This window comes from Oryx dammah, unplaced genomic scaffold (assembly GCF_014754425.2).
Source record: "Oryx dammah isolate SB20612 unplaced genomic scaffold, SCBI_Odam_1.1 HiC_scaffold_28, whole genome shotgun sequence".
NCBI classification, from domain to species: Eukaryota; Metazoa; Chordata; class Mammalia; order Artiodactyla; family Bovidae; genus Oryx; species Oryx dammah.
This window is the reverse complement of record NW_024070212.1, coordinates 66,675,489-66,702,906: the sequence shown is the minus strand read 5'-3', so window position 1 is coordinate 66,702,906 and position 27,418 is coordinate 66,675,489. Positions and strand designations below refer to the sequence as shown.

General features: G+C 40.2%; 1 protein-coding gene and 1 pseudogene across 1 annotated transcript in view; both read left to right on the top strand.

Moving 5' to 3' along the window:
• The window catches only part of ST6GALNAC3 (ST6 N-acetylgalactosaminide alpha-2,6-sialyltransferase 3), a 636,542-nt gene that overhangs the window by 24,056 nt on the left and 585,068 nt on the right, over positions 1–27,418 (top strand). The window lies entirely within an intron of this gene.
• On the top strand, positions 15,390–15,526 carry LOC120857152 (annotated as a pseudogene).

Below are 27,418 nucleotides of genomic sequence, written 5' to 3'. Positions count from 1 at the left end.
TATGGACTGGCAACACTTAATTACCCCATACAGCTTTATGGACTGTTTTATGAGAAGCTACTTTTTAGCCTTTCATGGACTGCTTTAAAGGGAAATAGAGAAAGACAGAAGAGGATTTCTATCAATTTGGTAAAAATTGTGCCTCTATGATCTATGCCTAGACCCTGAGACTACCTGAATTCCCCTCTCAACATTTCTTGAAAACTTTCTGTGAAGAGCTAGAGGCCAATGAGACACCAGGGTTTGAAGATGGAAAAAAGAGTGACTTTGCATAGTCACCTTAGGGTACCTGGGGCTACAACAGAGGCAGGCATCAGCCACAGGAGTCCCAGGAAAGCAGTTGACAAAATTAAAAGTATAGGAAGCTCAGGGGAACTGTCCAGGTGGAGAAGTGAGAGAGTGTTCTAGACGGAGGGAACAGTAACAACAAAATCATGGAGATGAAGGAGGAATAGGGTGAACTGCAAGTATTTGGCCTTGGCTGGAGTGTTAGAGGTGATTTTGGACAGGTAGGTGAAGACCAAATATTGATGAAGTTTGTATGGTAAGTTAAGGAGTGTGGATTTATAGCCCAACTATTAGGGATGATAATGACAATAGCCAACAAGGACTGAGGGCTTCTTCATAAATTATAACTCTCCATGTGGTTGCTCGGAGAAGGCAATGGCAACCCACTCTAGTACTCTTGCCTGGAAAAATCCCATGGACAGAGGAGCCTGGTAGGCTGCAGTCCGTGGGGTCGCAAAGAGTCTGACACGACTGAGCGACTTCACTTTCACTTTTCCCTTTCCTGCATTGGAGAAGGAAATGGCAACCCACTCCGGTGTTCTTGCCTGGAGAATCCCAGGGACGGGGGGAGTGTGGTGGGCTGCTGTCTATGGGGTCGCACAGAGTCGGACACGACTGAAGCAACTTAGCATGTGGTTGCTGGTAACATGTGTGCCTGTTTGAGTGATGTGTGTGCACACTCCCTGGTCATTTTTAGTGCATGAGATGACTGGGCACTCAGGTCTGTTAGGTCCTCACTTTACTATTTACAGCCCTTGGATTTGGGAGCAGGCAGCAAATGTTCCTGAACCTTTGTTTCGATCTCTAAATCATATCTGGTTTACTAATAATTGTTGGCAGGAACAACATGAAGTAAGACCTCATACTTTGGATAGACACAGTTTATTGTATAAATTGTCTCTAGTGTAAGAAATTTTATTTACTACTGGTACTTTACTTTTGGGAGGAGTATCATTCATGGCAACTTTATGTATCATTTCAAAGCTGGTGAGTTCTGGGTTCTAGAAGTGGACTGTGGTTAATTAGTTGCTTTTCACAAAGACTGGGTGAGTCATTGATAACAGTTTCCTTCAGACAGTGGGTCAGACTTCTCACTAGGTGTGACCTTGAGCATGTCATTTAACCTCTCTGAGCTGCAGTTTCCTTTTGGAAGATGAAGACAAAGCTGCCTACTTATAAGGACTATTGTGAAGAAGAATAAGTGAGATATTGGACGTGAAGTGCTTGACACACAGCAGGTGTTAAATGGTAAATATTTTTTATTCCTGAAAAAACAGGAGTTAGTGATTCAGTGTTGAGTGTTAGAAGGGTAGGACACAGAGTGTAAGAGGCATTGATATACTTTCCTTCCTCTTCTCTTGGTTGTCCCCTCCTCCCCGCATCTCCAATCTTTTTCTCCCCTCAAGGTGGAATGAAATTGGATGTCTCATAAATATGGTGCAGCCTTTGTTATAGTGCCCTCAGACATGCCCTTCTAACATTTGGACAAATGAATCAAAACATGAGCAGCCAAGGGAGATTGGGTTGAATTTTCTAACTTCATCCCGTCATGAGCGAGCTGGGTTGGTGCCAACACTGCCTGGTGAACTCAGCCCAGACAGATTGAAGGAGCTGGCACTGCTGGGAGAGGGCTTGGTTACCTAGGAAACATTTACCTGTGCTGATAACAGAGGGGCCCTCCCCGCCACCTGACTCATGCAGACATGTATCAAGTTATGCGGAGATGGAAAGAAACAATTTTCTCTTGAAATGAGGTGGATGCAGGCATTAATTTCTTTTGAATGGCAGCTAATATTTTGTTTTCAGAGAAGCAGGATAAAGCTTAAACTTTAACTTCTGGCTAAAAATACTCAGCTTGTGAACCTGGCAAGGCCTCTGAAGGGAAAAGAAAAAAATAGTCCTGGCACTGGATTGTTAGGCTTCCTGTCTTTCAGCAGCTTATTGCATTTATTTTACTGCTTTGGGGGATTAGAAAATAGTCTCCAAAGGCCATTTCTTTAATGACTTGGAATATTAATGTGGAAAATCCGCCTGTTGGATAATACAGTGAATGCTATAGCTTTTGCCTCTAATTGGCTATTGGGTCTTTCACTCCCCAAAGTCTTTTTTTTCCTTGTTGAATGTTTTCTTTACTGTGAAAGATAGTGCCCACTAGGAAAAGTACACAAAACAATAAAATAAGCTAATGACTTGTCATAAAGTGAATATCTTTGTGGGGCTTCCCAGGTGGCACTAGTGGTAAAGAACCGACCTGCCAATGCAGGAGAAATAAGAGATGTGGGTTCGATCCTTGGGTTGGGAAGATTCCCTGGAAGAGGGCATGGCAACCCACTCCAGTATTCTTGCCTGGAGAATCCCATGGACAGAGGAGCCTGGCTGGCTACAGTCCAAAGGGTTGCAAAGAGTTGGACATAACTGAGCAACTTAGCATGCACACGCGAATATCTTTGTCAATTAAAAATGTTACCTGCCATATCAGTAAACAAAGGATGTCTCAGTCATCAAGCCATCACATTACAGCCACCCCTGAAGGTGAACCCAGAAGAAACTTGAGGATGGAAACAGGATGTTCACCATCAGGCCATCAACGACTGCAGCCATTCCCCAGCAGGGCACCCTGAGGAAACTCAGGGCAGGAAAACACAGCAGGCTGGCCCCAGATGACTGAGGCTGCATATGAAAGGGATGATTTCCATGAGCCCAGCCTTTTGCATCTTTCTATACACAGAAAGCGGAGAAGGCAATGGCACCCCACTCAGGTACTCTTGCTGAAGTCCATGGGGTTGCTAAGAGTCGGAAACTACTGAGTGACTTCACTTTCACTTTTCACTTCCATGCACTGGAGAAGGAAATGGCAACCCACTCCAGTGTTCTTGCCTGGAGAATCCCAGGGACGGGGGAGCCTGGTGGGGTGCCGTCTATGGGGTCGCACAGAGTCTGACACGACTGAAGCGACTTAGCAGCAGCAGCAGCATACATAGAAAGTACTTCCCTGGTGTCTCAGTGATAAAGAATCTGCCTGCCAAGGTAGGAGTTGTGGTTTGATTCTTGAGTGGACAAGATCCCCTGGAGAAGGAAATAGCAACCCAGTCCAGTATTCTTGCCTAGAGAATCCCCATGGACAGAAGGGCCTGGTGGGCTACAATCCATGGAGCCACAAAGAGTTGGGCACGACTTAGTGACTAAACGACAGCAACAAAAATATGGAAAAGTGCTAAATTCTCTAACTTGAAATGTCTGGTTTTCTTTAATTAACAGTAATCTTTTGGTATTCTGACTACCTGTTTTTTTTTTTTTGTTGTTGTTGTTTGTTTTTTTTTTGGCTACAAAACTCCTATTAAACTGGCTCCTTGCTTCCCTCTTCAGAGCAGTCCCTTAGAACTATCTGAGAGCTGTATCCTGGACTTGAATTCCCCAGAAAGTCCACCAAATAAAACAAAACTCTCAACTTTGAGGCTGTGCATTTTTTTTTCAGTCGACATGTTTATGATTATCACTGATACCGAGGTGTTCTAGAAGCACTCTTCCTATTACCTTCTCTCACTCCCAAGGAGATGACTGTCTTAACTTTGTAAAGAAAAGCAAAGAAATTATTACTAGAAGTTTTGTCGCCTATGCAGATATTTCTAAACACTGTGGTTTAGTTTTGTGTTTATTTTGAATTTCATACACATGGAGTCATATAGTAAAATATTGTTTTATGTCTGGCTTCTTTTTTTCCCCAGCATTATGTATCTGAGTTTCTTCCCTCTTGTGCTATGTAGCTTTTATTCACTTGCTGGATTTTATTATCTGAATATACAATTTCTTTATCCATTTGGCCATTGATGGATGTTTGGAATGCTTCTAGTTCTTAGCTGTTGTAAGTAATGATGTTGTGAGCATTCTTGCACATGTCTCTTGGAGCACAGATGAACATGTTTCTGTTGGTTGGGATTGTTGGAGCATAGAATATATGTATATTTGGCCTTAGTGGCATTAAAGGATAGTTTTTTTTAAAAGTAAAATCATTACTCTGACACAAATATAAAATGAACATGTGTCAAAGATTTCTTTTGACACATCAATTAATGATAGAACCAATAAGATGTTACAACTGGTTCAAAGGAGAATTGAAAGACCCATGCGTATACAGGCAACAAAGGATGCTGAAATGAATTGAATAGATGAAAGATGAGTCTGTACACAGTATTATCATCCATTGAAGTCTACCAGACACAATTCATTTGCATTTATATACATAAGAAGCATTTGTGTTATTAGTAGTTTTCTATAACTTAAGTAGTTGTAGAATAGCTCAAAGTCCATGAAAGGTAGAATAACATGAAAGGGGCACTAGTTTGGACCCTCAGTATATTTTTTCCCCTATTCAAAGGCTTTCACAATTTGTCCTGGCAATAGATAATACCAAATTGTTTTCCAAAGTAATTGTTTCAAATTACTCTCTCACTAGAAGTGTACCAGAGTTCCTATTGCTCCAGTTTCTTGACAGCAGTTGATATTGTCAGATTTTTAACTTTTGCTGTTTCGTAGGTGTTTAACGGTATCTCTTTGTAATCATAATTTGTATTTCCCTGAAAGAATAAGATTAAGTATTTTTCACCTCTTTATTAGCTATTTGACTATCCCATATATGAACCGCCTATTCCAGTCTCTTTTTTCCCCCATTTAAAAAATGAGTTATACCTGTCTTTTTCCTTTTTTATTCGGTAGGAATTCTTTGTATATAGTCTGTGCATTAATATATTATATATTTCCAATTATATGTGTTGCAGAGATCTACCACTTTTTTGCTTGCCTTTTCCTTCTTTTACTGGCATGTTTTGATGAACAAAGCAATTCTAATACAACCCAGTTTATTACTTCTATTTATGAGTAATGATTTTTTAAAAATCTCTTCTTAGGAAGTTTTTGATTACCTAGGTTTCTTGAAAATATTTTGGTGTATTAACTTTTAGAAACTATATTATTTTACTCTTCAAATTTAGATTAAAGAACCTTTTCAAATTTATCCATTTGAATCAATTTGAAATCAATATCAAATCAATTTGAAATAAAGTATCAATTGCCCCTCCCCCAATTTGATACCCAATTTTCCTGGCACCACTCCTTAAAAAGAGTGTTCCTTAAAGATACTGTTAAAAAAAGAAAAAAGAGTATTCTTCCATTCCCACCCAGCAGAGGCATCTTGGTCATATACCAAATATTCATATAAGTTTGGGCCTATTTCTGGGTCTTTTTTTAAATCCCATAGGTTTGCTTGACTGTTTTTACACTGACACCACACTGTAGTGTTTTCATAGTAAGTTTTATAATGTATTTTTTTTTCTAATAGAGCCAGCCTTTCTACATGTTCTTCTTTAAGGCTAATTCTAACCCTTATATATCCTTTTGAATTTTAGAAGTAGTTCATCAAATTCCACAAAAACTGTGGAATTTTATTTGTGGTTTTTCAGAATGCATTGAATCCCCAGAAATTTTACTCCTAGGTGTTTATACTAGAGAAATGAAAACATATGTCTATGAAAGAGTTGTGCATGAATATTTATAGCATTTTATTCAGAATTGCTCAAGACTAGAAAGGACCAATGTGTTTGTATATTATAAAACTACCAGCAATGAAAAGGAGGGAGCTTCTGATACACCCAACAACGTGGGTAGGTCTCAAAAATAGTGTTTTGAGTAGTAGAAACCAGACCCAAGAGTATATATTGTGTAACTACCTTTATAAGAAGAGCTTCCCCAGTGGCTCAGATGGTAAAGAATCTACCTGCAATGCAGGAGACCTGGGTTTGATCGCTGGGTTGGGAAGATCCCCTGGAGAAGGGAACAGCAACCCACTCCAGTATTCTTGCCTGGAGAATTCCATGGACAGAGGAGACTGGCAGTCTGTAGTCCATGGGGTCCCAGAAAATCAGACACAACTGAGGGACTTTCACTTATAACAACCACAACTACTCTGTAGTGATTGATATGAAATCAGTGTTTGACTGGAGTGGAGAATGGCCCAGACTGCCGAGGGGAATGAGCTGTACAAGACATATGGGTGCTGACTCTAGAGATTTCCCTTTAAAAATTTCTGACATTGGTTTTTCCTAATTAGTCATTCCAAAGATTTATCAATTTTATTAATCTTTTTAACATTTCCCTTGGTTGATCCTCTGTATTATATTGTTGTTTTTATTTAGTTTAAGTTTACTGATTTTTAAAAATGATTTCTTAAAATGAGGTGTTTTATTTACTGATTCTCTTCTTTAACCCTATTATATATATTTAAATAATAAATTTCACTTTAAACATAATTTTTATTGCAAAGTTTTATATGAAATCATTTTATTATCATGAGATAATTTCTAATTTCTAACATAATTTCTAATTTCTACTGTCTTCCAGCTATTATTTTGTTATTGATTTTTAGCTTCATTGCATTGTGAGCAAAGAACATATCTGATTTTAGTACTTTAAAATGTGTTGAGGCTTGTTTGGTTTCACAGCATATGGCCCATTTTTGTACCTGTTTGCTGTGATCTTTAAATGTGTATTCTTTAGTTGATAGATACAATGTTCTGTATGTTCATTTGGCCAACTTTACCATTTATGTTCTTCAAATTTTCTCTGTCATCACTCGTTTTTATTTTTCTTATTTGTCCCATAGGTTTCTGAGAAAAATGTGTTCAAATCTCATACTTTGATTGTAGATTTATCTTTTTTCTTCTTGTACTTTTATTAATTTTGCTGTTGTAGATTTTGGAACTGTGTTAAATACATTTGAAATTGGAGTTGCTATATCTTCCTGATGAATTGAACTTTTTGACATTACAAATTGACTCCTCATACACCAAAAATGAGTTTTTGCCATACATTCTACTTTGTTTGATATTAATAAAGCCGCACAAGCTTTCTTGTGGCTAATATTTGCCTAGCATATCTTTTTTTAAAAAATCCTTTTAGTTTCTGCATTTCTGTATCCATATGTTTAAATGTGTTTCTTGTATTAATACATACAGTGTATTATTGCATTTGACTATTTTTGTCTTTAAATTGGAACATTTATTCACTCACTTTTAATATAATTACACACAAAGTTGGGTTGAAATTACTATTGTATTAAGTGGATTTCTTTTAGTCCTGCTTGTTTCGTGTCTTATTTTTCTTTTCTTCTTTTGGATTGAGTTTGTTTACCATTCCACTTTTTCTCTCTGTTAGCTTGGAAGTTTTACATTCTTTTATTATTACTTTAATGATTACATTAGACATTTTAGTATGTATTCTTGATTTAGGCCTTAGAACTCTTTAATATAATTCAGATCTCTCTTGTCTCTTATTATTGTGCTGTATTTTCTTTCTATATATTTCAAATGCCCAAGATGCTACTATTGTTCTACACAATCATTAATTCCGATTTACTCATGTATTTATTTTTCTCTTTGCTCTCCATTTATTCTTGTATCATTGATCTTCCATCTGGGATCACTTACTTAAGAAGAAATGTCCTTTGGTATTTCCTTTATTGTAGGTCTACTGGTGACAAATTCTTTCAGTTTGTTTATCTGAAATGTCTTTATTTCACCACCATTCTTAAGGGTATTTCCTCTGGGCATAGATATCTAGGCTAGCAATTAGGTTCTTTCATCACTTGGGCACACCTGGAAAGTCTAGGATAAACTCCTTGCAGCACCTGTAATTTAATCATATCTTTTACCATATAAGGTAATGTTCACTCCTTTGCCATATGAAATAATAGCCACAAGTCTCAAGAATTAGAACATGAATGTATCTTTTGGAGGGAGCCACCATTTACCCTACTGTACCATTCCATGTTGAAATTTTCAAGTAAACTTTTAACAAAAAGTTTCAAGTCATTCCAAATATGAAGCCCTGTAGATCTATTTCTATTTCTGTTGTTTCTGCTAGTTTGTATTTATATCTTCTTATCTTCTCAATTGGTGGTTATTTTTAATTGTGTGTGAGATACTATATTTGCACAATTGTTTGCAGATATAATTTGAGGTCAGTGTTATCCAGCTCTAGATGGGATTACATTTGCTTCTGTAAGTACTTGGAGCTTAGTACTCCAGAAACAGCTTATTTCAGTTTCAGAGACTGAGGTGGTTTGAAGATAAGCTGCAGTCCTGCAGGGACCTGTTAGCTTTCTGTTCTTCCTTCCTGCTAGAGTGTATCTCTTTGGAGATCCTAACGCAAAGCAAATGATATGCTCAGATATTTTTACCCTGTTTCCAGCAGACTGTGAACATAAATCTCTATTCTCCTGGCTCTTCAAGCATCTGTAGAGGGAAAACAAGTGCAAAATGCCATCCCTTTTCTCTGGACTTCCTTTCTTCCCTTGATTCTTATTTAATCCCCCCCCTCCCATCTTGTTGACCTTGGGATATTTTTAAGTGTTTCATAAATATTTTGTCTATCTTTCCTTCTTATCTTTGGTGGAAAGGTTAATCTGGCAGATCTAATGGGTTATTCTCAGAAGCAAAAGTCTCCCTGAAGCTTTTCTCATCTATCTTAAATTTTTGTGATGAAAAATTTCTGACATCACAAAGGTAGAGAGAATAGTACAAAGAACTAGGGTCTATGCTGCTGCTAAGTTGCTTCAGTCGTGTCCGACTCTGTGCGACCCCATAGACGGCACCCCACCAGGCTCCCCCGTCCCTGGGATTCTCCAGTCAAGAACACTGGAGTGGGTCGCCATTTCCTTCTCCAGGGCATGAAAGTGAAAAGTGAAAGTGAAGTCGCTCAGTTGTGTCCGACTCTTAGCGACCCCATGGACTGCAGCCTACCAGGCTCCTCCGTCCATGGGGTTTTCCAAGCAAGAGTACTGGAGTGGGGTGCCATTGCCCTCTATACCACCACCCCAACTCAACTATTATCAAGGTTTTGTATGTTTGCTTGGACATGTTCATGATGTGTAACGAGAGAAAATTAGAAAGCAAGGCAGTATTTAAACCCCGAGTCATCCCTTTACCTCTTTGTTGCATTGGTCGCTCATTGTGTCTGACTCTTTGCGACCCCGAGTCTCCTGGATTGCATACGATTGTTTACCATCTGAGCTACCAGGGAAGCCATTTAAGTCCAGCATCAGAGACAGGACTTCTGCCCTGGTTACTGCTGTTCTCAGCTCCTAGCACAGGGTATACCTGGTATATATGTTGCAATTTGTGAGCTCCTGTTGAATGCATGAAATATTCTGTAATACCACAGGCTGTTGAAGCTGGAAGAAGCCTTCACTTACCATAATGAACCTTGGTTTATAGAAGGAGATGCTGAGATCCTGAGATCTGAAGATGTGTTGAAGGTCAGGCAGATGCATAGTAGAGTTAGGCCGAGGTTCTATAGCTCAGGGCTCTTTACAGATTCTGTACTTCTTCCTTACTTTGCTAGCTTGTTTAACCACCACTTTTTCTTCTCTTCTGATAACACTGAAGTTTAAGGGCGTTTCATTATAAGTATGATGATATAATATGGCATTAAGACATGACAAGGCAAGTTTTATTGGCCATTACTACATGCCTCAAGTGAGTGGTAAAGCCTTTGACCACTCAAGGCATATATTAATAGCTCCATAAAATACATCCTGGATTGCTAGTGCTATTATCATCTGGCTATTATATTTCCTAAAGTTATTGTACAAATACCACTTTAAAGAATTTTCTGTTTTTTTTTTTTTTCTTTTTAACTGGGAAGATTAGCCTTCTTTTATGAGGGACAATTCTTTATTGGTTAAAGAAACTAAAATTGTCAGTTAACTGGGAAATTTCTGAGTATGAGCTTTGGAGTCAGACTCGTCTGTGTTCATATACTGCCTTCTTATTTACTGGCTCTGCAACATTTAGGCAACTTTGCTAACCTCTTTGAGCTTTAGTTTTCTCTCCTGTCAAATAACAACAAAATACCTATCTTTGAATTCATATGTGCAAAACACCTAAACAGTTCTTTGAACATAGTAAGCAGTCAATAAGTCATATATTGTCATTATTATGATGTTTGATCATATGATGTGATGATGAATGCAAAAGAGAGTTTTTTCCTTTGATTAGTCAATTTATTTGTAAGATTAAAAAATGTCTCAGAGCACTAACATTAACCTTATTTTAATTTCTTATCAATAAAAGAGCTAATATGAGTTGAACATTTGCTCTTTTCCAGAATGTGTACCAAGTGCCTATGTACACTGTATAATTTAATCCTGGCTTTATGAGATAGATGCTGTTATCTTCACTTACAGGTGAAGAAATTTAGAAGTTAAATGATTTGTCTGGGATTTTCAAGCTGATAAGAGACAGAGCTCATGCTAAGCCTGGTATTCTCCTTGCTTGTGAACTTGACTATTCGGCTGCACTGCCTCCCTCCAGGACATCCTAAGCTCACAGTGATTCTGGGGAGTTCATTGAAAAGAAAACCTGTCTGAAAAAAGTGAAAATTGAGTGGGGAGAAATGGATCAGTAAAATGTTGCTAATGCGAACATCTCTGGTTAATTCAATGGACATGAATTTGAGCAAACTGCAAGAGTGAGTGAAGGACAGGGAAACGTGACATGCTGTAATCCATGGGGTCTCAGAGTCGAATACATCTTACTGACTGAACAACAACAATTTGCTAATTTGGAGGCTGATGTATGGCTTGGATCAAAGTCTACACTGGTGCTAATTTTGAAGGTAGTCATGGTTAAATAAATGAATCATGTGAACAAAAGAAATGTACCTATTTAAGTAAATAGATGTTTCCCAAGCATTTTACACCTCTATACATACAACATTAAATGCAATGTGTCCTATTGTGCTTATGATTGTGAGTCCTTCATTTGTTCTCTGCTTGGTACACTTTTGGACATTGGTTGATTACTTTTTTTGAGTATCCACCTTCTTTTTCTCACAGCACCTAGATAATTCTTTTGGGAACCATTTTATACCTCATTCAGTAGTAGTCACTTATTTTGGGAAGAAAGGATCCTGATTGGCAAGACCATCTTTCAAATACCATCCTCTTGAGGAGTACTGGTCAGTCTTTACTCAGTCAGTGCATAACATTTTCCCTGTCTATGTTGATGAGTTCAGCACTAGGCACGTGATCTGAATTGGATAAGTTAGTGTGATGCACTGAACTTTTGTTTGAGAAAGAGAAAATTGTTGTTTCTCAGGATGGTCTGGGTTGCCATGTGAGGTCTGGAGCTGCTGCAGCTATTTTGCTTCCATGAGGAAAAGCAGCCTAAGGATGTCACAGACACAAGGAGTAGGGAAAAGGTGAAAGAATTGCAGAGAAGCTTAGCTGGAGCAATGATCAAACCATCTCTAAGGTTTTTCCTGCTGCAGGACTTTTTTGTTACATGAATTAATAAGTTTCCTTTGTTGTCTAAGCTAGTTTGAGTTTCCTGTTTTATGCACTTGACATTTTATTGCATTGTATATGTTGTTGTTGTTCAGTTGCTAAGTCATGTCCAGCTCCTTGCAAGCCCATTAACTGCAGCATGCCAGGCTTCTCTGTCCTTCACTATCTCCTGGAGTTTGCTCCAATTCATGTCCACTGAGTTGGTGATGCTATCCAACCATCTCATCCTCTGTCATCATCTTCTCCTCCTGCCTTCACTCTTTCCCAGCATCAGGGTCTTTTCCAATGAATTGGCTCTTCGCATCAGGTGGCCAAAGTGTTGGAGCTTCAGCTTCAGCCTCAGTCCTTCCACTGCATTGTATATATACATTTCCTATGATTTGGGTTTTTATGGTAATAGAGATTGAATCTCCCTATCACTGATAGGGATAAACAAAGTTTAACTATTCAGGCAAAACTCCCTGGAAGAAAGCAATGTTGTCCATGTTCTCAAGAGCCATGTAACCTCTTGAGATTCCTTGGCAGGATTTTAGATGTGTTATATTATAGATCTTCTCTGTAAGCCTGTCTACTATGGGTCAATTTCTCCTTTACCCAGTTATGTGATATCTCTAACCCTCACTTTCCACATTTGTAAATTCAGGATAGTAATAGTACCTAGTTTTTTGGGGGGCTGTAAGGCCTAAATAAGCTGATTTGTCTAGCATAGGGTCTGTCACACAGCGAATACTTAATACCAATCAATTATATTGGGTTAATAATGGGACAGGATAAATACCTGTCCTGTTTTTATCCTCCTTTCACTGAAGAGGGTTTAAACAGAGGCTTGGAGGGTTCAATAACTTGCCCAGGACACAATCTTAAGAAGTGCAGCCCTCTGCTCAACTCCAGATTGGTCTGACACTAGAGAATGTTTTCTTAACAACTCTTCTACTCTCCTGTGATATCATGATGATTTCCTTGCATTGTAAGTATTCTTGCGTGTAGTGTTATGCTTGTATTCTTATTATTCTTGATATGTAGAGGCGCCTTTATGCTTGCTCCTGCTCCCAGTTCCTTCCTGTTTAATCAGTATGCACATCTTTGTGACTGAGCCTCTTTTTCCTCTTACCCTACTCTCTAGCCCACCTCATGTTGTAGTCCTATGGGTGGACAAGAGTGGGTAGCCCGTGTACACAGGCTTTTAGGATGATGCACTGTGGAGAATAATGGAAGCTCCAATGGCAGGTCTGGGTTCTTTTTTCTACCTACTCCTTCCTTCTGCACCCCAGTGTATTCACTGTCTTTGTCCTTTTGATCCCATATTCCTTTCCATTATCCATGGAGCTCCCACACTCTGACATTCTCTCAGGGAACATTTAGATCTCCTGGATCTAGGTTACAAATCCCTAATACTTGAAGCAATTTTTGAAAGTGGGGGAAAGAGCTATTATTTTTAGCTATATATTTGGACTGTCTGTAGTTGACAGTTATAAAGAGTAAAGTAGTGTTTGGTAAAAGAACTGAGGGATGGAGCAGCAACTCGATCAGAGCCTGGCTCTTACATATGTGATAATAGCTCAATATTGCCAATTTTCTTTCCACTATCTTCAAGTGCTTCCAAAGAAGATTTGATCTTGGAAATGTTATAACCAGTAGTAAGCTGGTTCTCCCTGAATTCATTTATTCAACAATGAGTTATTGTCTGTTCTCTTTAAGGTTCCTAAATTTCATTGGCTCACTAACCCTTTTAGTGAAAGCTGTGGATTCTTTTCCCCTAAAAATCCACAGCTTTGCTTGTAGGACTTGAAGTGATTCATGGACCTTTAAAGTCCATCTGAAGACTCCCAGCTGGGAACCCCAGCTTTGTGATGTACTACCTTTCTGGTTTAATCACATTCTAATCTCTACATCAAGTCCTTCTTCATATATGAATATATAGAGATATTCAACCCAGATTCTTAGATGGCACTGTACTCACCCAAGTCCTGTTTGTTCATCACTGAAACTTTACAAGGCTGTTAAAAAAGAAAGGAAGTAACTGCAGAATTACTCATAATCAAAGAGTTGTCCTTAGCAAAGGCATCATCTTCAACTAGTCAGCCTTCTAAAACTTGGTATGTAGGGTCTCTAAAATGTTTTATGGAGAATTTAAACACTTTGATTGAAATAAAGATCCTAGGAGAGAGGAAAAAGAAAATCTCAGTTATGGTTAGGCATAGTGGGGTAGGTAAGTCTCAGTCATTTTGAAAAAGTAATACCAAATACAATGAGTTCTCAAATCTGTAGGGGTGTGTGTGTGTCTGTGTGTGTAATGTCTGAAGAAAATGGTAATTTTTATCCCAAAAAGAAAAGAGCATCTTCCTTTGGGATTCCTTAGTCCACACTAGTATGGCAGCTAATCAGAAAGCTGCTACTCTGTGAGGGGTTTCACTGACTGTGTTTTCATATTATTTGTTGGATGATTTATAGTTTCTCTGACGGGTCTGCTGCAGCCTTTCAGTTCCTAGGAGAAATCATATATCACTCAGAGTCCTAGAACATAGGAAGAGAACACCTGTGCCTGGGCTTCATTGCTGCTGTGGTTTACATTGACTTCCATCACAAACAGAAGTTGACTGATTACAAAAAAACAAATAGAATTTTTTGCGGACTTTCTCGTTACACACTTACTGCTCCCTCTCCAGTAAGAGAAACAGGAGAATTCTCAAGCTGGAACGGTATTGTGTTTCCATACAGAAAACCAAAACCTTGTATAAATTGAGATGAGATGCAAAGGCCATGAGATATTTGTCTTCCATTATTAGGTTTTCCACATTTCCACATTATACCACATATCATATACTATGGTATAATTGATCAAAGGGGCTCATTATCTAGAACTTCCCATACATTATTCTGGAATGTTCCACTCAAAGGAAAAGAAGCACAAGTCCCATTTCACTGTTTGGTCAATGGGTAGTGTGTTCTGCTCAGTGCCAAAGTAACTTGCTGTAGCATTTTTGGAGAACCCGGATTCCTCTCTGGCCTGGCAGATCCTATCTTAGGCTGAGCGCAGAGAGGCTGCAGCCATATCTGCATTGCTTGCTCCTGGCTTTCTGCCAGGGCACCACGGAGAGCCTGGGTGAAGTCATTCTTCCCTGAAAACCGAGCCGGGAAATTTCTTCTGACATATCGGAGTTGACTGAGAAGGTTAAGAAGAGCCTAGCTGAGAATCAGGCTGAGGAGGGTGTTCTTTCAAGTTTAGAAAGTGATCACATTACTCTTACATCTATGGTTTCCTCTACTAAGAAATTATTAAGATGAATTTCCACTGTAAAAAAAATGGCCATTTGAAAGTACTTGAGAATGTACTAAATTAAACATTCATTTTTAAAACTGTAAGGCACACTGTGTATGAGAAGATCAGGCAGTGCACTCAGAATTATCATTGAAGTTTAATTTGTCTCTGCTTATGGGTATCTGGATGGAAATCAATGGGGCTGGCCATGCTCATTTCTTCTTTCTCTACCTTATTCCCAAAGGGCCTCATTATAATTCCTTTTTATCCTTTTAGTTCCTTCATTTTCTGTTCTCCATATCCTTTCTCCCCTGGAATCTCACTCTCAGGAAATAATCTGATCTCAGTTATCTATACCTTATAAACTTTAATGTGAATGCAAACATGGATACTGATACTCCTGGGGGAATTAGAATGATGTCACTTATTGTGAAATAGAAGACTTGCTTCTTTCATGAAGGAGATAGAGACCAGTACCTAAGTACATTTAAAAAATAAACTTGAATATTTACCAGGCAGGGGAGGTACCATGGTCACAAAGGTAGTTTTCCCATGGTGAGGCTCATCCATTACATTTGGATGTGCTGAGGTGTACAATTTCTCCCAGTTGTGGAAAATACAGTTGCATAATTTGTCTAAATTAATGCTGAGTGTAACCGAGATACCAGATGTAGAAATAAAATTCTGTAGGCGGAGTTTGACCAACAGAACATAGTCACATATAGAAATTTTCAGAATCTAAGTGAGAGACTTGTATTTCTAGAGGGCATGGAATAGAGGGGGTTTCTAGCCACTCTTGCAAGATCTGTGTAGATCTTAAAGGACAGATCAGGTAAAGCAGTTCCCAAATGACATTGTTACAAGATCTTATCTGCAAACCTAAAACTCTGATAAAGTCATGGTGGGTGAGCAACTTTATAAGACGGTAAAAGGAAGAAGAAGAATCTGAAATGTGTTCCTTTTTGCTTCTGATTATACCTTTTGTATTATGTGATGACCTCATCCAGCAGTCAACAATGGTTTCCTTTTGGCCAGAGGTTATTTGACTGTTTCAGAGAGACCTAGAAAACAATTCCTTGGTTTCTTCTATGACCATTTGTGACTCACTGGTGGCTGTTTGCCTACTGTTCTTTCCTGGGTATTCTTAGGGAAATTCTGTCTGTAGAAGTTAGCTCTGGAAATGACAATGAAATTTTTATCTTCAAATAGTACACACTATTTAATCCCAACTGGATAAAAATGTATGTATATTTACCAGTTTCCCTGAAAAAGTATAGGAAGCCTTGGCATCAAGATGTTAACTAGAGTAAGGAGTCCTACTACAGTTTGCATAGCATCCTATCCTGTATTTTTGCCTTGTAGCATTTATCAAAATTGCAGCTCATTACTTGTGTAATGGTTGGTTATCAATTCCTTTCCTCAGACAAGGACTCTGTCCTATACCAGGCTCAGAGTAGTGTTGGCTAAACTTCTGAGTGATGCAATAAGAGGTGCTTATTTTCTTGTTTCTGCTTTTCTCTAGTTTTACAGCTTCTACTGTGAGCATACTGTATTCCTCATTACAAAATGCAAGTCTTACTAAAATGAAGGGTACATAATTAAGTATTCTCTATTACTTTTAAGAGAAGATATTTCTGCACCTGAAGAAGAAACCTACATGGAAAGGACTAGCAAAGTAAGGGACACTTTGAGGTGTGTGTGGAAATGGTACGTTTCCTCTCTTGGATCTGAGAGCTTGTTAAGTAGAGGAGATATCCTAAAGAAAGCACAGAGTGTGCCAAGATCAAGAGAAGTCCATCCCCACAATAGCAGATAATTGACCTGGTGGCTTTGTCTTCACTTAAAATAACGACACAGTTCATATTTATTCTTTACACTTTAGCATTGGGCTTGCTTTTTCAAGGAAAAAAAAATATGTGAGACTTACTACAGAATCACTTGTTAGATGTATTATGTTTTAGGATAGGTTTCTAGGCACTTCATGGTGGAAATTTGGCCCTTGGAGCTTAGCCTTGGTTTTCATTTATTTCCTGTGTCAGTATATTTTAGTATGTCTTTGAGTAAACTGGGTAGCAAACTCTCACCCCCAATAATTTATGACTGATCGGAATAGCTACAACTATTTTTACTGTCAGAAGAATTTAAATTTACTACATGACAGTCATATTCCACAGTCTCATTTAGTATATTAGAACCACAGGAGAAGTTATTTACACAGAACAAGGGCAGTAGATCTTCAGTAATGGTCGTTTGGTAATGTATCTTTTGATTTTAGGTTGAAAAGAACCTTGATGTTTGGGGGTTTCTGATTTTCAGATGAGTGGCTAATAGCCTATTTTCAGAAAAGCACTGGGAACAGGATCATGTACTTGGCTTCGTTGAGTGCAGAAACTCTGCTTCTTGGTGGACCACAGTTTGACTTTGTTTGGAGAGTTGCTGTGGTATAACAAAGCACCCTTTATGCCTTTGCAGTTGTCCTTGCCAGCCATCACCTGCCAATTGGTTCTTGTCTATGGAAGTGTTCTGAGTTGGAAAATGAGGTGAGAAATACTTTATTTAATTCTAGGCTACTCCTACCTTTTGGATACCATTGCATTTGAAAGTTTAGGATTTGGCTGGTTCGCGTGTTCATTTTTTCACTGGAAAATGTGCATTAACTTATTTTTGCTAATTTGCTAACTAATTTTTAAATTTGCTATCAGAGTATTGTGCTAGGCACTGTGGAATTAGATTCAGAGAGGAGAGACAGGCTGTGTTTTTATTAAGTTTACAGAATTAGAGATAAGAAAAACATCAAGTGAAAAGCTACTCAGCCTTTAAATTTTTTTTAAATTTTATATTGGAGTATTGTTATTAACAATGTTGTGGTTGTGTCAGGCGTACAGCAGAGTGATTCCGTTATACATCCACCTGTTAGCTATTCTTTTTCCAATTCTTTTCCCATTTTGGCTATTACAGAGTGTTGAGCAGAGTTCCCTGCACCCTACAGTAGGTCCTTGTTTACCTGTTTTGAATAGAGCCGTGGCTACACAGCCTCTTAATCGCAGCTGTGATCTGGTCTGCTGTAGGTATTATGAGGAAGTCTAAGTGGAAGATATGCTAGGGGGAAGTAGCTAGATGGGAGGTATGCAGAAGTCCATGATTTTATGTGAAGGCCTTGAAGTAAGAAGGAGCTTCTGTCATCACAGAGATGTGGTGACTGCCGCTCAGTGCGGGAGGGTGAATATGCCCACGGAGAAGATAGAGCAGGGGTCAGGGGTCAGATTGTAAGGCTCCTAGCCACGGTGAGAACTTCGGACTCTGAGCTCAGCGCTTTCAGCTGATTTAAATGTCTCCTTTAGGAAGAATGTGTAGGGAACACATTTCATTTGTATGCAGTTTGGCCACCCCTCCATTAGCCCCCTCGCTGTTTTGGAAATTGCTTGCTTGTCGTTCTATCCCCATGATTATCATGGAGACAGTGGTGTTGCATTAGGCCACTCTGTGTCTCAACCACAGTGGATTTATCCAGGGGTTTTTCTTATTTAATCCCCTGGGGTATTGGAATTGACTCTGAGAACAAGAAGTTAGTTTCTTTCGTGATGGCTAAAACAGTGGACCAAAGTGAAGAGCTGTTAGGAGGCTGTGTTCTGTTGGGTGGCCTGAGACCAGAATGGAGAAACGAAGAACTGAAGGTCAAATCAGAGAGGCAGAATCCATTCCTGGCTCCTCCACGTGCTCCAGGCCCTGATTCTAGACATTTCTAGAGAAAAGCAGAAACAAAATACGCATCTCTCATTCCATCACTCAGAAGTTTAATTAAGACTACTCTGAGCCTGGTGTAGGACAGAGTCCTCGTTTGAGGAAAGGAATTGATAACCAACCATTACACAAGTAATGAATTACAATTCTGATAAATGCTACAAAGAAGAAATATAGGACAGGATGCTATGAAAACTAGAATGGAACTCCTTACTCTAGTTAATATCTTGATGCCAAGTCTTCCTATACTTTTTCAGGGAAACTGGTAAATATACATGCATTTTATCTATTTGGGATTAGATAGTGCATACTATTTGAAGATAAAAATTTCATTTGTCAGGTCCTTTAGCCTTGGATTCCATAACATAATAGTATTCCTCTAAAAAGTCTTCTCACCCTGCTTTGTGTTAGAACTAGCCAGAGTTAGTTTCAGTGACTAATGTAATATTATTTTTTTTCTGTGTATGAAGATATTTATAGACATGTATTACAATTTTGCTTTAGGCCCATCTTCTGATTGTAAGTGAGCCTCAAAGCTTGTTAAGTCATGGAAAGTCAATTATCCTCTATTTTAGTTTGAGGATATAAGAGAACAGGAGAAGTTCAGTTCATCTAACATTTCCCAAGAAGGAAAATGTGTTTCAAGGAAACTCTGCTGCTTAAGCAGAAACACTTTAACAGGATAATTTATGGATCTGAGTGTAAAACCTTAATAAGAAATGATATTTTACCTGTAGTATTCTCTCTCATCTGTGTCTTTACAGCTCACTCAGGTCTTATTTCGTTTTGAAGGTGGTGTAAACAGCAGTACTATTAGCATAAATTAAAAATGTGGTTTATTTATAAGCATAGCCAACTGCATTTTCTGATTTCTGTCTTTGCTGCATTCTCAGCTCTTGGAGTGAGCAGCTTTGCTAACAGAGGGTCACTTGCACCGGTCTGGCTTCTGGGTCTGCTAGTTTGAATGAACAGCCTCTGCCAACCACTGCTGAGATTTGAGAAAATGCTACTCTGAAAATAGGCAAATTAAAGACAATTCTGCCATGGTGTGATTACCAGCTGCTCCTCTTACCTAGTTACCGAGCTCACTGTGAAACTGTACAGAACAGTAGAGAAGAACAGGATCTGTGGATTCAGGTCTGTGTGGAAACCCCATCTCTGCTTTTCTCACACTGAGTGATTTCCAGCAAGTTACCTGATCTTTCTAAATCTCAACTTGCTTATCAATAAAATGGTTTACTAATAGTACTTACTGCATCAGAATCGTATGCTTCAGTAAAATAATACTTATGAAGCCATAAGCTTTTAAGTACTGCTGCTGCTGCTGCTAAGTCACTTCAGTTGTGTTCAACTCTGTGCGACCCCATTGACGGCAGCCCACCAGGGTCCTCTGTCCCTGGGATTCTCCAGGCAAGAATAGTGGAGTGGGTTGCCATTTCCTTCCCCAACATATGCATGCATGCTATGTCGCTTCAGTCGTGTCTGACTGTGCAACCCCATGGACAGCAGCCCACTAGGCTCCTCTGTCCACGGGATTCTCCAGGAAGAATACTGTAGTGGGTTGCCATTTCCTTCTCCATTTAATTACTAGTATTGCTCATTATATTATGACTGTTATTATGTAAAGCAGTTACCACAATGCCTAGAATTTGATAAATGTTGTAACTCTTTTATTCTTAAAATGTACATATCCATATCTTTAAAAGATGTTTAGTGGGTAAACATCTGACCTGTCCTTTCTGTCCCTGCACAGCAGGTGAAGAATCCCTGACTCATTCCAACATCTCATTTTATAGGCAGAGAGACTGAAACCCAGAAGAGTGGCAGTTTCTTAAGGTCAAGCAGTGCCTGGCAGAGCTGGTTGTGGAACTCAGGGACCTCGTTCTTAATTCAGTTTTGTACACACAATGCCGCCTATTTCATGTACAGACGATAGCACATTCTTTGGCTTCATTGATATGTATATGGAAGGCACATGACATTTGTGAAAGCTACTGTTTGAGGCCATCCCAAACCTTCAGACTTGTGAATATGGAAATGTTAATATAGATCCTTGTTTGTCCCAAATCATATTTCTGTTAGCGATCACGTGTTTCCTGTGCAGAGCCTTATTTACTAAAGTATCTTCCTTTGCTTGGTGGCAAATTTTCCTAAGAAATCTGAGTTTGTAATCATTTCACAGGTATTATTGCACCCAAGAACAGGGAGGGAATGAATCTCCAAGTTTTATTGCCAGAAAGACTCTGGGCACCTGGATTCTAAATGATCGTCCCAAGCACTTCTTACATTATCTGATGAGCTGTTTGTACTTCAGTGAAATCGTACACTAGAACATGTCATGGATCTTTGGGATTGCTCATGAATAACTGAAGCAATGATTGTTAAGTCCTTTAATTCCGGACATTTACTCTATGATGGTTCTGTTACACTTGACGTTGGTCAGACTACTGAGTTGCATGGAACGCTATATTTTAAGAGGACTACAGCCAAACATAGTACACATAGGAGCAAGCAAAGAGGATGGGAGGAGTTCTAGGAGTTGAGTTCTGTGAAGGAGGGTAAATGAATGGGGTTTATTTGACCTGGGAGAGAGGTGAGGAGGGGTAAAAAAATCTGCCTTCAGGTAAGTTCATCTGCATCACTTCTTTCCAGATTCCGTATATAAGGGATGCCGTATGATATTTCTCCTTCTCTGTCTGGCTTACTTACAGTATAACAATCTCTGGGTCCATCTGTGTTGCTAGAATGGCCTTATTTCATTCTTTTTAATGGCGAGGTAATATTCCACTGTATATATGTACCACATCTTCTTTATCCATTCCTCTGTTGATGGATATTTACATTGCTTCTATGTCCTGGCTGTTGTAAATGAACACTGCAGTGAACACGGGGGGTGCTTGTATCCTTTTTAATTTTTGTTTTCTCTGCATATATTCCCAGGAGTGGGATTGCTTGGTCATATGGTAGTTTTATTTTTAGTTTTTTTTTTAAGGAACACAATGCTGTTCTCCATAGTGGCTGTATCAGTTTATAGTCCCACCAACTGTGCAAAAAGGTTCCCTTTTCTCCACACCCTCTCCAGCATTTATTGTTTGCAGATTGTTTAATGATGGCCATTTCTGACAGTGTGAAGGGATACCTCCTTATAGTTTTGATTTATATTTCTCTACTAATTAGTGATGTTGAACGTTGTATCATGTGTTTGTAGGCCATCTGTATGTCTTCTCTGGAGAAATGTCTGTTCAGATTTTTTGTCCTAACAGAGCTCCTGATTCCTGTTCCTTCCCCATTGTTCTCTGTCTCAATAAATGGCATCAGAGTCAACTCAGACATATGGGTTTCCTATTGATGGTGTCACAAATTACTACTAACTTAAAACAACACTAAATTTATGTCACAGTTCTGGAGGTCAGAGTTCTAAACTGGGGTGGCAGGGCCACGTTCCTCCTGGAGTCTTCGTATCATTGCCTTTTTCAGCTTCTGGAGGCTGCTTGTACTCCTTGGCTGCTGGTCCTGCCTCACTCTGACCTCTGCTTTCATTGTCACATCTCCTTGTCTGACTCTGACCCTCCTGTCCCCATATTTTCTTTCTGAGGACCCTTCAGATACATTGGGCCCACCCAGATAGCCCAGGATAATCTCCCCCTCTCAACATCCTTAATTTAAACACATCCTTAATTTAAATTCAGCAAGTTTCTTTTAACATGGAAAATAACATGTTCACGGGTTTGGAGATTAGAATACAGATAATTTTGGGAGCCATTATTTGGCTTACTACATCTTCCCTGGTAGCTCAGATGGTAAAAGAAATCTGCCTACAGTGCTGGAAACCAGGTTCAGTCCCTGGGTCAGGAAGATCCCCTGGAGAAGGGAATGACAACCCACTCTAGTATTCCTGCCTGGAGAATCCCATGGACAGAGGAGCCTGGTGGGCTGTGGTCTCTGGGTGACAAAGAGTCAGACAGGACTGAGCGACTAACACTTTCGCACCAAGTTCTAGGGCCATAACTAAGGTGTTGCCCTGTTTTCCTTTCACCCAGTCCATCAAGTCCTGTTGGGGTCTCTACCATTACCACCTCAGCCGCCACATTTTCTCACGTGCACCACTCATGCCCAAGCCTTTTCATTTGGTTGCCCTGTGTCTGCCCTTGCCTCCCTCCTGTTTGTTCTCTTCACAGAAGCCAGAATGGCTTTTAAAAATGTGGGTCAGGTCACACCACTCCTGTGCGCAAGCCCTCCAGGAAGTTTATATCTTACCCAGAAAAATACATCCACATCCCTTTCCATGGGTTATGGGCCTTAGCCTTTGGCCCACTCAGCCGTGCATTTCTTGCCTCCTCTCCTCTCTCTGCCTCACTCTCTGCTCCAGCCACACCAGGTCTTTTGCTGTTTTTAAACTTGCCTGGGACATTCTTCCCCCAGATGTCTACCTGGCTCCTTTTCTCCCTTCTTTCATGTGTCTGCTCGCATTTTACCTCCTCAAAGCACTAAGAAGCTTTGCTGTAGGGAAGTAACAAAGACTGTAAGCAGTAGTTACTGTATATAGCACTGTTGAGTTAAGAATGGGCAGAGTGGGAAGTACCAGCTGCCCAGGGAAGGGCATCAAATCTGAGTGAGTGTGTGAATGTGGTTCAGTTCAGTTGCTCAGCTGTGTTCAACTGTTTGCGACCCCATGAGCCTCAGCATGCCAGGCCTCCCTGTCTATCACCAACTTCCGGAGTCTACCCAAATTCATGTCCATTGAGTCGGTGATGCCATCCAACCATCTCATCCTCTGTCATCCCCTTCTCCTCCTGCCCTCAATCTTTCCCAGCATCAGGGTCTTTTCAAATGAGTCAGCTCTTTGCATCAGGTGGCCAAAGTATTAGAGTTTCAGCTTCAGCATCAGTCCTTCCAATGAACACCCAGGACTGATCTCCTTTAGGATAGACTGATTGGATCTCCTTGCAGTCCAAGGGACTCTCTAGAGTCTTCTGCAATACCACAGTTCAAAAGCATCAATTCTTTGGTGCTCAGCTTTCTTTATAGTCCAACTCTCACATCCATACATGACTACTGGGAAAAGCATAGCTTTGACTAGATGGACCTTTGTTGACAAAGTAATGTCTCTGCTTTTTAATATGCTGTCTAGGTTGCATATGTATTTATTTATTTTTGGCTGTGCTGGGTCTTCGCTGCTTTGTGTGGGTTTTCTCTAGTTGCGGCGAGTGGGGCCTAGCTCTTTATTGCTTGGGCTTCTCATTGTGGAGGCTTCTCTTGTGAAGCACAGGCCCTAGGTGTATGGGCTTCAGTAGTTTCGGCACACAGGCTCAGAAGTTGTGGCTCTTGGGCTTAGTTGCTCCATGACATGTGCAGTCTTCCTGGACTAAGGATAGAACCCATGGCCCTTGCTTTGGCAGACGGAGTCTTATCCAGTATCCCACCAGAGAAGTCCTGTGAGTGTGTGTTTACTTGTGGCACTAAAGGATTTGGTAGAGTCGCACTGACAGAAAAAGCCAGCAGAAAGAGGTAATAGCTGAGGTAAGCTTTGAGGAAAGGAGCAGGGCTTTTAAGACCAATAATCATAGCTACCACTTATGGTAGTATGGTAGTATTACACACCTGTAGTGGTTAATCACAAAGAGTCGGGAATGACTGAGCAACTAACATTTACTTATTTATTTACTTAGTGGTTAATAAGTAATAGTGATCACTTATTCTTCTTAGCGTGTTTCAGGGCCAGTGCGACTCATTTTATTTTCTTTTTTTTTTTTTTCACTTTTTTATTTTTATTTTATTTATTTATTTATTTTTAATTTTTACTTAACAATTCTGTATTGGTTTTGGCATAGATTGACATGAATCCACCACAGCCCGCCAGGCTCCTCTGTCCATGGGATTCTCCAGGCAAGAATACTGGAGTGGGTTGCCATTTCCTTCTCCAGGGGATCTTCCCAACCCAGGGATCGAACCAGGGTCTCCTGCTTTGCAGGCAGATGCTTTACCCTCCGAGCCACCGGGGAAGCCACCATTCAGCACATTACCTCATGTGAATCCTCACACATCTCTGTGAGGTTGATATGGTTATTCTCCCCATTTTTCAGATACGAAAAACTCAGTTGTAGAGGTCATTTGCCAAAGGCAACGCAGCTAGTAAATGTCAGCAGTGGAATTTGGATTTTTCTTCAAAGCCTAATCTATTAACTACACAAACACTATTCTGCCTTTCATCTTAAGGGTGTGTGTGTGTGTGTGTGTGTGTGTGTGGGGGGGGGGGGCGGCGCCTGTCTGCGCACGAGCGGGAGGGGCGCCACCAACTGTGTGTTATTATTAAAGTATACAATAGGAGGTGGGGAAAATAAGGACATATGAGACACACAGCTGGTAGGATAGGCATGGTTCTACTTCCATTTCCTAGGTTTAAGTATCAGGCTCTTCCTCTTTCCTCTTTCCTCACCCCCAGAGGTGAGATTTCTAAGCAACAACTTTTGGAGTTATCCAAAGAGAAAAAGAATGCTCTTAGTCTCAGGTGCAGCTGTGAGGCCTCAAAAGCTGGAGAAGTGAGGCCAGCAAATTGAGCTGGGCTCCTGACTGTGATTGCTGGAGTGCCAGGAGAAAGCTGGGCAGTTCGATTCACCTCCATCTGCCCTTCCTTTTGGGGGGCCCGTCTCACTGATGATGAGCTCGTGGTGGGAGGAGAGCCCGAGCTGAGTCCTGTTGGTGTCCCTGTGATGAAGAAATCGCGTGCACCCTTTCAAGGTGATGTGAAGAGGCGACTAAACAATTTTGAGAAGCTGCAGCTAGAAATCTGGTATGACATTGACTGGCCCAGGGAGGGGTTGGTTGCAGTCCCCCACACCTGACCTTGCATAATGTAGCATGTCCTCGGAATGTGACGTGCAGTCCTCCATGTACTGTGCATTAAAAAGCTGTATTGGCTTATTCTTAACAGGGAACCAGCTCTGACCTGCATTTTACAGCAGCTGTCTGCTGCACTGTTCAGCATCAAGCACAAGGTCAGCCTGTCCCCAGCGTCTTTTCCTTTTGTGACAGTGTTATAAAAGAAAATGTTCCTTAATTGTTCTGTACTCCCTCATCTGGATTTGATATCCTGCTTGCCACCTAGGCCTTTCAGAGAGCTCCTGTTGATCATATCCTTCTTCAGTTTTTGTTTAAATAAAATGTGGAGAAAGGTAAAGTGTTTGTGTGTAAACTGCAAGTCTGTATTGTCCAGTATGGCAGCTGCTAGCTGCATGTGGCTCCTGAGCAGCACTTGGAATGTGGCTAGACCAAGTAAGATCTCCTCTAAGGGTAAGAGACACAGTAGATTGCAAAGGCTCCATGCCATAAAAAAAAAGAATGTAAAATACCTCATTAAGAATTTTTATATTGATTACTTAGTGAATGATAATATTTTGCTTTATTATATTAAAGTCTGATACTAAAGGGTTTCCCAGGTAGTGCTAGTGGTAAAGAACTTGCCTGCCAATACAAGAGATATAAGATGCAGGTTTGATCCCTGGGTTGGAAAGATGCCCTGAAGGAGGGCATGGCAACCCATTCCAATATTCTTGCCCAGAGAATCCCATAGACAGAGGAGCCTGGTGGGCTATAGGGTCGAAAAGAGTCGGACATGACTGAAGTGACTTAGCCTGCAGATGAAACTAAAGTTTATTTCCCTATTTAATTTTTACTTTTTGAATGTAACTATGAGAAAATTTAAAATTATAAATGTGGCCTACATTTGTGGTTTGCAGTATGCTTTTGTGGGACAGCCCCTCTCAGCCTAATGAGATTTCTGTCTGCTCTAATCCATTCTTGGAGCAGAAGATCAAGTGAATTAAAAATTTCCCATCCTCTCCTCACCCTTTGCCTTTGTGGTCCTGGACCCACTGATTAAATCCTGTTCAGGTATTAGGCACTGGGACTTTTGATTGCCAGGTGGCTGCTAGTTGACACTTGGCCTCATTTTTACCGTCCTCAGGCCTTTCTCTGGGCTCCTCAGCAGACTGTTCTCAATCTGCCAGCCGTAACTGTGAGCCATTTTGCAGTTCTGATCTCAGCCTTCTTTCACTTCCCTCTGCTTCTCACTTTATACTTCCCTTGGATGATTCTGTCCATGTTCATGGGTTCATTTACCATCTTCAGACTGATGATATACAAATTTGTGTCTTTTGCCCCAACTCCTCTCCTGACATCATTAATTCAGCTGCTGGATGGATGACTGCAGTGAGTTGCCTTGCAGGTCCCTCAAAGCTCAGCATGTCCTCAGTGGGACTCTGACTCTTTGTCCCATGTTTGTTTCTGTCCCATTTTGTCTTCAAGTCTTAGGAGTCATGGTAACATCCATCCATTTCTCCAAGGCAGGTACCCAAGCAATAACATCCTTGATGCCTGTCTCTTACATCTCTACGTCTAGTCAATACCCAGGCTCCATCAGTTCTGCTAAATCTTTTTGAGTCCATACTCTTCTTACCACATTCTCTGCTACTTTCATAGCTCAGGACACTGTTTTCTTTCTATCTCTGTGTGCCTTAGTTTCCCCACTTCCTTCCTCTTTGCCTCTAGTCTTGCTTCCCTCCAGGTCCTTCTCTTCAGTACAACCAATATGATCTTTGTAGGACATAAAAGTCCTTGCTTTTAGGATCAAGTCCATATTCCTTTCTGTGGCCTACAAGGACCTGTGTTTTCTGGATTCTGCTAGCCTTTCCAGCCTCATCTCTTGGCTTTCTCCCCCCAGCCCTAGTTCCCTATCCAGTAGCCAAACCAGACTTTATGCCTCACAGGGTCCCTCTCTTCCCTTGCTGGCTTTC